Consider the following 11,395-nt stretch of genomic DNA (forward strand, 5'->3'; position numbering starts at 1 on the left):
AATGGGCAATCTCATCTCTCAAAAATTCTTAGCCACACATGCATTTCCTGGCAATGGCACTGTGCAGCTGAAACCTTTGGCTTCCGGATTTTATCCACCACCACCCCCACATACTAGGTCCTCTACACCATGGCTACTGACCCATACCAGCAAACAAGTATGGTTAAAAAACATTTATTGAAGAAGAAAAAAGGACTAAATATTAACAATTAATGTTTGCTAAGCACTGACTGGGTGCATGATCTTATTTACGCCTCTCAAAAAATTCTGCAAGGTAGATACAATGGTTGCCTTCATTTTAAAGAGAAGAAAATGAAGGCTCTGAGGGGATGAAGAGTACAAGTTTAAAGGTGGGGACACAGGACCACATTGCTAGAGGGTCTGTGCATCATGAATGCCCCAGTGCTCAGCATATGGAGTGGTCACAGGAATGGCCATGGATTTCTTCACATCAGACCCCACAGGGACAAGTGAGGGCCACCAATCTTCCCTGTCATTCACTTCTACCCCTTCAAATACTCAATTTACGTCATATCTATCAGGAAGCCAAGGCTAGCTAATTCCATTTTCAACAAAAACTTAGCTTAAAAAAAGCAGACAATGGACAATGGATGTTATTTTCCCAGTGACCACATTTCCCATTTAATTATGGCTCATGCCCTTCAATTCCAAAATCTCCATCTTGCTCTCTCCCACCTGCCTGGATTTGAATCCCTGTTCTACTGTTTACTAACCATTGATCTTGAAAAGATGTTTTACCACTGGTAAATAGACTGAAACAGAATGTCTGAGAAGCCCTATCCTCCAGGATTTACTAAGACTTCTGTAACTGCAGCTTTCGATACTGTTGGTCCTCGTCACATGCACAGGGCTGTCTCCAGCAGCTCCTACTCTGTCTGCAGCTCTTTTTATTACACTGCCAGGTGCAGCCCTCATATAAAGGGGCGCTGGCCTCTATGCTGATAAGGCTTGAAGAACAAGCTGCAAAGCCCTGTGTCCTTCTGCCTTCTCTGAAAATCCTATTATCAGAGGTTTTATTGAGGTTGTTCAGACCACTTATCCTCTTATCCTCACCAACAAATGCACTCATTCAGGCTTTTTCAAGCCCCTTTAGGAAAATGCACCATAATGCAGTATCTGGTTTTTTAATTGGCATATCATTTAGTATGTGCTTCTGTTGTTTGTGAGATTATTACATTGGCTCCCATCATTGAGAAATGCAGATTAAAGCAATGGTTTCACAGAACGGTAATAAACCTGTGCTGGCTAGTGGCTGGCCCAGTGTCTCCTGTCCCTGGGGCAGTGTAAATCACTGACATCTCCAGCTTCAACCCTGTGTGTCGAGGATCTTACAAAAGCCTTGGGCTTGATACTTGCCCTTCCAGTCTCCAGCCTAAAGCAAGAATCCCAACTTTAGAAAGGAACTGTATGCCCAAAGATGTCCTTGTCAGTGTTATTTACAGTAACAAGTCAATGAAACAATTCAGATGTTAAAAAAAAGGAGGTGGCTAAGTTTGTCATTTTGTAAATCTCCTAATAGAATATTTTGTAGTCATTTAAAAGTGTGCAAGTACATAGAGATGGCAAATGCATAGAGATGGCATAAAACAAAAACTTTCACTTAAAGGAAAGATGAAAAATATAAAAATGCTAAGGATTGAACATCATCACGGTAAGTCCAGGGTGCTGAGGGAGGAAATGTGCCCTGACTTGGTCTGGAAGGTCAGGGAAGGCCCTCAGAGAGTCGAGAAGTTGAACACAAAATAGCGAGTCTAGACTGCGGCCCAGGCTAGAGCACCTGCGTGGCTCTAAGTCAGGAGAGACGGGACAGATGGGAAAGAGACACTGGCTGCTAAATGCTGACTATGTCAGATGGCTTCTTTTGGGATTTACATCCCTATCTGAACTCATACACTGGCATGATCACAATGAATTCAAAGAGCAGATAGCAGTAAGTGCTGATGAGAGTGTGGGGAAATTAGAGTCCCTATCACTGCTGGAAGAAAAAATAAATGGTGTAGCTGCTTGGAGTGCAGGTCAGCTGCCCCCCACCTGGTTAGCACATTATTACCATGTGACCCAGCATTTTGACTGTGAGAGAGGGAGAGAGAACAGGGGGCTGTGGTGGATGGGAGATAAATGATGGGTAGGTAGATACATGGTGAATGATAAACAGAAATAAAAGGAAATACACACCCAAATGTTGCTATAGCAATGTTGATAGTCATTTTTTTCAGTCCTGGAGATGGAACCCGGTAGCCTCAGTCACGCTAAGCACGTATTCCCCCACTGAGCTACCCTTTTTAAATTGCATTTCGAGACAAGGTCTTTTTAAATTGCTCAGGATCAAAATTACAATCCTCCTGCCTCAGCTTCCTGAGGAGCTGGGACCACAGGCAGGGGCCACTATGCCTGGCAGTAACAGGGCACTGAATAGCCAAAGAGTGGAAAAAAAACCCAACGGCTATCAATGACGCATGAGTAAGTACCCATAAAATGGAGCGGGATTCAGAAATGCAAAGAAATGAAGAGCTGGTGCAGGCTGCAAAGTGGGTCCGTCCTGGGACGACTGTGCTTTGTGACAGAAGTTGCCTCAGAAGGCCCACACATCATAGCTCCTGTTTACGTGAAATGGCCAGGCCAAGAACTCGCAGGCACTGGGGGTAGCTGGTGTTTGCCTACGTGTGGTAAGGCCGAGGTGGCATGGGGAGCAACTCCCATTGGGTGCCTTGTTTCTTCAGAGGGTGAAGAAAACATGTAAAGTTGTCATTAGCTGCACAGCCTTATGAATTTACCGAAAACCACTGAACTGTATGATTTAAATAGATGAATTGTATGGTGTGCAAATGTTATCTCAATAAATCCATTATAATTTTAAAGGCCACGTATGTAGGCATACAGGTGCTTACTGTTAGCTAAGATAATCTAAATATTTCTTAAACACCTCTTTCTGCAGACAATTTTTCATTATAGTCAGAGCTATGGATACTTGAGGGAATTTACCAAATCAGTGGTCATAGCTTCCAAAACCTCTGAGGAGCAGCAGAAGCCAGAAGGGACCATCAGCCAGTTACACGGGCTCAGCACCCAGGAGTGGTAAGGCGGGTGGGATAAAAGCTCCTGCCCTTTGAAAGGCACCTGGATGCTTCTCACATGAGAATTCAGGCCCAGGATTCCCAAATCTGGCTTTTTAGGGAAAGGCAGAAGTTCAGACTTCTGACAGGAAATCTACCAACTCTTAAGCAGTAGTACCTATTTTTAATGTTAAAAGCTGGGTGTGGTAATACACGCCTATCATCCCAGTACTTGGGAGGCTGAGGCAGGAAGATTCCTGAGAGTCTGAGGCCAGCCTCAGGCCACATAGTGAGTTCAAGGTCAGCCTAAACTATACAGTAAAATCCCATCTCAAAAAACAAAAAACAGACAGACAAAAAAGTTATAACTGCTGAAAGGGTCAAAATCTAACAACTGAGCCAACAATTATTGGGCAGGATTTGGTTCTCAAGCAAGTAGGCTGTGCCCCTTTTAACACCTTAGAATGATTCCCAAAACAATCCCCATCCCTTCACACCTCCCAGCCACCTCAACCCCACCCCACCCCAAACCCAGGTTCACCACACACACACCCCTGCCAGAATGTATGCATTCAAGCTACAAAAAGAGGCAGGGACATTCACACATCAACAGAGGGTCTCAAAATATTCTCCTAGGTGCCAGGGAAAGAAATATTCTCCTAGGTGGTAGGGTGGTGTGGGAAGAGTGTCCCGTGCTCAGTTTTGGCTTCCTAATCTAACTGGAGAACCCAATAACAGAAGCTTTGTTCAAAGACCAAACTGAATTTACAGTTTTATGTCTCCGGGGAAGCCAGGCTTACTAGTTTCCAGCACAACATTCAGATGTACTAGCCAGAACTCCGGTACCTTCTCATTTAGTGTTTAATCCTCTAATTCATTCCAATTAAATATTTCAATTTTTTTGGCAAACTGGCTTTGGCCAGCATCCAAGCCGGACACCCTTGGCTCTCCACCCACCCCAACAGCCGGCTCAGGAGGTGTTGGTATAATTACCCAAGGAGTTGAATGGGAAAGGGCAAGAAATGGGAGGAAATTGGCCTGCAATTATGCACTAATGCTTCACCAGAGAAACAGATGGCATTCCGTGCATAGATTATTATTTATCCAAGGAATTCCCCTCTGCCTATTACCAAACAGACCCTTTTTACAAATTCTTTATTGAGCCTGTGAAGTCCCCTGGCCAAATTCCGACATCTACTCCCCTACCCCGTGGGTGTCAGAAGGGAGAGGATCTTGGAGTGGCTCAGGCAACAAGGCCAGGATCCCCACAAGCACCGGCTTCCTCCTAGGTACAGGGGGCACAGAAAGGGCCCACACTTCCAGTCGCACACTGGAGGCTGGATGCAATGGCACGCCACTGTGCGCAAAAAGAGTGGCAACCTCACCTCAGCTGAACCCTCCACGGGGAGACTCAGCCCTCAGGTGCCACCAGGATGGCACTGTGGCACAGGGAACAGACCTTGGAATGCATCCTCCCCCAGAGTCCATGAGCCACCCCTCCACCTGGATTGGGACAGGGAATAGCATGCTGATCTTAAAAAATGAAACATGAAGCTCAGAGAACAAGAGTGCTGCTGACCCTGGTGTGGTGGGTCCCATTTTTGAGGACTCCCATCTGCATTTGATGTTTGCCACAACTCCCAAAGATGGGTGTGGCTGCTACCATTTTCCATCCAGTCCAATGAAGATGTGATTTCTCCAAGGTTCCATACTCAGTCAAAGGCAGTGAAGAATCCGAGCTCAGGTTCATGCGTGTCTGTAGAATTACCCAGTCTTATCCTGTCACTAACCTGAGCTCTGCCCTGGGCTCCTCCGACTCACACTCAGCCCTCATCACTTCACCAAAACAACAGTATGCTGCACACACCACAGAATCCTAATCATTCCTATATTTTGAAGAAGAGAGAGAATGTGCTCTCACAAGCTCCTTGGGAGAAAAGGAAGTGTCTGTTGTCTGGACCCACTGCCCTGACAATTATGACTGGGCAATGGGTAGGACTGAAAGGAAAAGCCCTCTACTTTGAGTCCTGTATTTCCTGGAAAAAGCTTGCCCTGGTCAGCAAGATAATAATGAACATCAGCCTTTCCCAGGCTTGTGATAGAGCAGATTTAGCCCAGGGAACAAAAAGGATTCTGGTGCAAATCTTACCCCTGTTGCTCCTGGGTATGGCGAAGCAAGTCCCTGGAAGATCAACTTCCCCATCTGTGAATAAGAACTTTAAACTTCACCTTCTAGGGTTACTATGCAGACTTCAGGAGATAATGCCTCAAGTCCTCTAAGCTCAGAATTAGAGATACCTTCCCCACTGTGACCATGTTCATACAGACACAGCGAGGCAAGGGAGACAGAGGTGAGGACAGACAGAGGATGTATTTAAGGAGTACTGGACCTGCAATGTTCTTTGATATTTTCTATGTTAAGTCCATTTTGTCCAAGTGTGGGTCATGATCCACAGTCCACAACCAGGACACTGCTCCCTGTTTGACAGCTCCTGCAGGAAGAGCTTCCCCTGGCCTGCTGCTGTCCCAAAATCCCATTCCACCTCTGCCTCCACTGGCTATTATGAAAGTGACCTGCAGAGGGTGCTGTTTGATGCTGTTGTTGAACGTGGCTTGGATTTTATTGCATCTGCTTTGGGGGTTGAGGGTCCAAATCTACCCACCCTGTGTCCTCCTGCCTGGCACTCCCGCCATCTCAGGGCCTGGCTTGTCAGCAAGGGCCCATGGTCCACAGCACTGAAAGGAGGTTCCCCTCCCCTGGGGCATGGACTGTGTTGATCCCACATCACCTGCCCAGCAGGTCCTGCACTGTACCAGGCCCGGCACCCTGGGCTGTGCCACAGGAGCCTTCCTGACTGATGAAAATGAATGACACAGTCGATCCCAACCCCAGAAGCCTAGACAAGATGTCAGACCCTGAATCCCACAAAAGGGACAAACTGTTATACCATGTAACCTAATGCAAAAGAAGGGGAGAATGGGCACAACTCCGAGGAGAAGAGCATGACAGGAAAGGCTAAAGGGACATGGGTTGGGTCACTAAGACAGAAAGGACAGGGCCTCTCAGGCTGGTGGCCCAAGTGCCACATCTGTTCTGCAGGCACATCTTGCTACTCGGTAGGCTTTCTACCTGGCTTTGTACCTTCCCTGAAAACTGGAAGTGCAGCCACCAATGAATGGGCCCCCAGTGCAGGAAAACAGCCCTGGGCAGCGGGGTGAATCCCAGCTCTCCAGCTCATTCCAGGCCCCACCTCTCCCGCCTGTGTCCGGCGTTTACATTCTCCGGAAACCTCACAGTTCAAAGTTCCTCGCCTGCAGTGAACTGGGGGCAAATGTGGGCCAGAAGCCAGAGAGTTCTGAACTTGGTGTTGACCGAAAAGTGTTTTCCTCATGCACAGATCAGCTCCTGGGGCGGGAAAGCGGAGGCAGATCCCAGGAGAGGTCTCCTCTGGCTGGCACTTGGTCATCGTGTTGTCTGTGCCCCGGCCTCAGAATCACCGCTGCCCTGTTCATCTGCTCAGGTAAGCAAGGAAACCCTCGCGTGCTGCCTGTGTACAGTGAGCAGGGACAGCATCTGCGCCTGACTCCGGGAGCCCCCAGGGCACTGCTGTGTCTGAAAGTGGTGACCTGCAGCTCAGCAGCTCTTGGGACAGTCGGTCCTGCTGCAAGTAGAAGGAGAGCTGTAGGCAACAGTCTCCAAACAGCAACCCGTTGGGGAGTCTCCCCCTGCCCTGCCCTGCCCTGCCCTGCATAGCTGCTTGGACCGCCAATCCACACGGGCCCCACCATGTCCCATGCTTGATGAAGCAACAGCAGATGTAAGCTGCAGCCACAAAATACTGACACATTAAACTTAGAATAGCTTATACGTGCTTTTCTGCCAAACCTGGAACACATACTAACGATGGCTAACCAACACCAAACACTGTGCTAAAATTGTGTGCAGTTCTGACAGTACCCTCAGTAAAGCGGGTGCCATAAAGACGGTGTTACAAATGATAAAGGTAGATTGGGAGAGACTACTGCAGGACTTGCTGTACATAGCAAGTGGTCCTGACAGAATGGGTCCCCAGGCAGTGATTCAGCCACCTCCCCTCAAATGGAGAAGACTTGCCAACCTGCTTATTCCCCCAAGGAGGCACGAGCATGTACTCATTCTCCCACAGGGCTAGCTGCGCACTTGCTGTGGGTGGGCCAGACTCCACTCCTGGCCTCGTGACATCTATACGGTTGCTGCAAAGGGAAAAGAGGGTCCTTCTTTTGCCCTTCAAAAGGTATAACTCACCCATTTTAGCCCACAAGCCCTTGACCCTACCCTGAAAAGAAACATGTATGTTTCGTAGCAGCCTAGTTGCATGCTTTTCCAAAACACCTTTAATGATTCTGTAAATTGGCCAGTGAGGGCAGTGGTGAGGGAGGCTCCACAGAGACAATAAGGCTTCGGCTCAGTCTTCCAGGAGAGGCAGCGCTTAGATAAGCGAGAGGCACAGGAAATATGCAGTGGGACCAGGACAGAAGTGCCGAGGTGGGACTGTAAATTGGCCCACTGCTCTGAAGTGCAGAGCTGGTAGGAAGTAGCACAAGATAAGGTGGAGGCCAGATGCAGGAGGGCTGGAATTCCAGGCTCCTGAGGTGGAATTTGAAAGGAAGAGGCAGATGTGTGAGTGTGCAAGAGTAAAGGGGGTGAGAGGCCGAGCGCCAGCAGGGAACTCCAAACAGCTAGGAGAAGCAGGCCAGGAAAGGACCCAGAACAGCAAGCTGAGTGTGCAGCACAGCCCCTGGGGAAGGCCTGGCCCCAGGCTCTCACCCTAGGCAGGGACCCCAAGTTCCCTGTGGGGGGGGGTGGATCCCTGACCTCTATCAGCTCTGTGCCGTTGGTAGAGCTCTCAGCCCCTTGTGACAGCCTAAGGTGTCTCCGCCACCACCAAAAGTGTCCTGGGTGCAAAGCAGCCTCTGCCTGGAATCACTGGTTTATGGAATCAAGAGTGATCATTTCCAGAAGCCGGATGGGGAGCAGAGTCTCTGGAAGGGGACACGGGACAGAGTCCACTGGCCTTGGTGTGTAGCAGTCCCTGGTACCTTCCAGAAAGCTTCTATAATGACGTCCACTTAGAAGGAGTCATGGAGGAAACAGACTTAAAAATGGGACTGAGCAAGGACATCCACTCTCAGAAAGCCTGGCCTTGAGAGTTAAGTGAGATGGACTTGGCTCTCTGCTGGCCCGTAAAGGAAGAAGGCTTCCACCCACTGGTTGCTCAACGAAGGCCAGAATAGGAAGCAAAAACATCCCCCAGGTGCCTCCCCTGCAGCCACCACTCCCTCCAGCCCAGCAAGCGTCCATCCAGGAGACACATGCTGTCCGAAAGCACCACAACAAAGATAGTTCAGGAGCCAAAATGTGGAGACTTCTGAGATTCACTTGGGTTTGGCACTTACAGAACAATAAACCGAGTCTTTGAAGCAAAGTTAAACAAAGGAACCATTTGTCTATGCTAGTAGCTACAAAGTCAAGCAGGGTTCCAGCGAAGGGCCAAGAAGTAAGAGACGCATGCCAAGCTGGATGCAGGGAAAGTTTACTGGGTCCAGCCCGGGACCCTCTTCCAGGAGCTGAGGTCCCAAAGCCAGTGAATGAGCAACAACCAAACGCCATCCAATGCAACCAGGAAATGTAGGCCCTTGGGTATTAAGTTAAAAATATCTATTAATTTCTTTGTTCCTTCTCAGCTCCCTTAACGTATGCATACGCTAGAAACCCATAGGGGAAAGGGCAAGAGTAACCAAAACCACACATTTTTTAAAAGGCACAAAGATTTTCTTGGCTGCCTTTTCTGTTGGCACGGCAGTGGTCACTCTTGTCAATTAATGATTCGGAGCTGTACTTCTCTGATTTTCTCATCTGCTGAGGAGCTTGTCCCTGTGGTGTGCTAGGGAGCCCTCCTCTCCCTTTAACATTCCCTGGCTCACTCGGTTTTCAATCTAGCATCCCCTCTTCCCAAGGGATCTTCCCCCCACTGCACATAGGCACTTGTCATTCTCTTCCTCACCGCCCACCCAGACAGGCCTCACGGGACAGGAAAAGATTCTGAGGCAACAGCCCAGCCATGCTGGGGCAGCGGCCCCTTTCTGCCTTACCCCCACATTCGAGCTAGATTCTTAATCACCATTTCTTCCCTTACTCCTCTTATCTGGAGGTCAACTCAGTAGGAAACTCTGGGGTGGGGGGAGACAGTCCAAGAAGTTAGGAAAAGGAGTGTTATTTTGGTAAAGTAGCACATCTTGACACCCCTCTCCCTTTTTCTGTCTCTGGAAAGAAGGCGAAAAGTCTGGTCACACTGCTCACACTGGCTGCAGGCTCACTCAGTGAGCAAGTGCGTGCTCAGCTCGGTCAAGGCCCTGGGTTTGGTCTCCAGTGTCAGGAAAATCCTTATTCTTTCTGCACTTTCCCCTAAGTATAATGCGGATATAACTGCTACTGTGGGATATATTATCAGAATTAATGACTCTCAGCTGTACCCTCTTGATTGAAAGACTGTCCCCGAAGACACAGTGGTCGCTCTGTGGGCTGATGCTGCAGACTGTCCCCTGGTCTCTTGTCTCTGGGGATCATGTCAGAGCCACTCTTCTGGGGGTCAGCCAGCCCCAGCAGCATCCCCCCAGATAGTGGGATCCATGTGTCACAGTCTCCCTGCAGTGACAAACCAAAAAGACACCTTCCACTCTCTCTTCCAGAAGGAAATTTTAGAACAGAAAGATCAAACGCTTTCTTAAAAGTTTCCTTGAAAGATAAACTCCATGATTGGGGTGTAGCTCAGTGGTAGAAGACTCACCCTGCCTCAGGGACCTAGTTCTACCCCTAGCATTTCAAAATAGTAAAAATTTACAACTCCAGCCCTGATCACCTCAGGGTGATCAGGATTAGAAACTCTTGCGCTTTTCTTGACTTTTTCTATTGCACAGTTTAAACGGGTAATGAACACGTATCACTTCACACCACAAATGCAAATATTATTAGTTGGAATCTCCTTGGCCATTTCTCCACTCAGCAAGTGTCTATTTTAAGACAAACGTGGCTTTAAAATTTCTAAAAGATCATTGTGTCTCTCAACCACTGTGAAGTCTTTCTGTTTCCTCCTGTGCAAACGGGGCTGGCCCCTGCCTTATTTGGAGGCACAAAACTCTGAACTCTTACTGAAAGTAACACCCCAGGGGATGTCACAGGCCTGCGGGAGGTTGAGGCTGGGTCCCCAGCCCACAGACCATTTGGCCTGTGTTCACACGCCTACACTGGACTGGCACAAGTGGGAGTCTGACCCGAAAATACCACTGATCTGCCTCCTTCAACTTTCAAAAACCACCCGTGGAATCAAGGGACACCTTCCCTCGGTTTCGCGGTTGGTGGTGGTTTTCGCAGGGGTCCACCTAGCCCCAGAGTGAAGCCCAGAATGCCCCCCCATTACTGGGAAAGTCACACCAAAGAGGCCTCTTCGAGGAAGGACCCTCCCCGCCAGGCTTCCGCAGGGCACCAGCAAGCAACTTTCACAGGATAGAAACCTCCTTGAAGGCCGGGCATTTAGCTCAGTGGTGCTGCTGCCTGCTCCGCAATTGCAAGGTCCTGAGTTCTTTCCCTGAGCCGGGCGTGGCGTCGCACATCTGCTATCCCTCCTAAGGACGCTGAGACGGGAGGATTTCAAGTTTGACTTCTGCCTAGGCAGTGTAGGTAGATCCTGTCTCAAAAATTAAAAGGTTAGATTTAAATTTCAAAGGAGCGGGAGGGCGGGGAGGGATGGGCCTCAGTGGTACAGTGCTGTCCTAGCAGGCTCAGGACCCCAGGCTCAATGGGGGGGGGGGTCCTCCTGGAACAGCCACACCCACTAGCACACTCAGGAAATGTTCTTCACATTTCCCTTTATTGCAGTCGTTTTGGTTTAAAATTAAAACTTTCTCTAAAATTCTCTAAAACGGTCCTTTACAATCCCCCCGCCCCCAGTGGTGTCTCAAACGCCTCTCCTCACAACCAAAACATATGGCTCTTAATCCTCAGCTCCGCCTTTAAAATACAAAATCCGTCTAAGCAAAGCCTTCGGCCCTGCCTCTCCCTGCCTAGGGAGACCCAGGGTCTTGCTCTCAGACTCAGGGTTTAGAAGGAGACAGGTATCCCAGACGTGGGGCTCAGACCTGTCCGTGGCTCTCGCTTTGTTGGGGAACCCCTTGCTTCGTGTGCCGGGACCGCTGAGCTGGCGCAGTCAGCGAGGAGCGCGGGGCCCCGTCCCCCAGCTGCCTCGGGGAGCCCTTTCCTCCCGCAGCCCCTCTGAGGGGCTCCC

This window comes from Fukomys damarensis, unplaced genomic scaffold (genome assembly GCF_012274545.1).
Source record: "Fukomys damarensis isolate Sample0158 unplaced genomic scaffold, DMR_v1.0_HiC HiC_scaffold_5, whole genome shotgun sequence".
NCBI classification, from domain to species: Eukaryota; Metazoa; Chordata; class Mammalia; order Rodentia; family Bathyergidae; genus Fukomys; species Fukomys damarensis.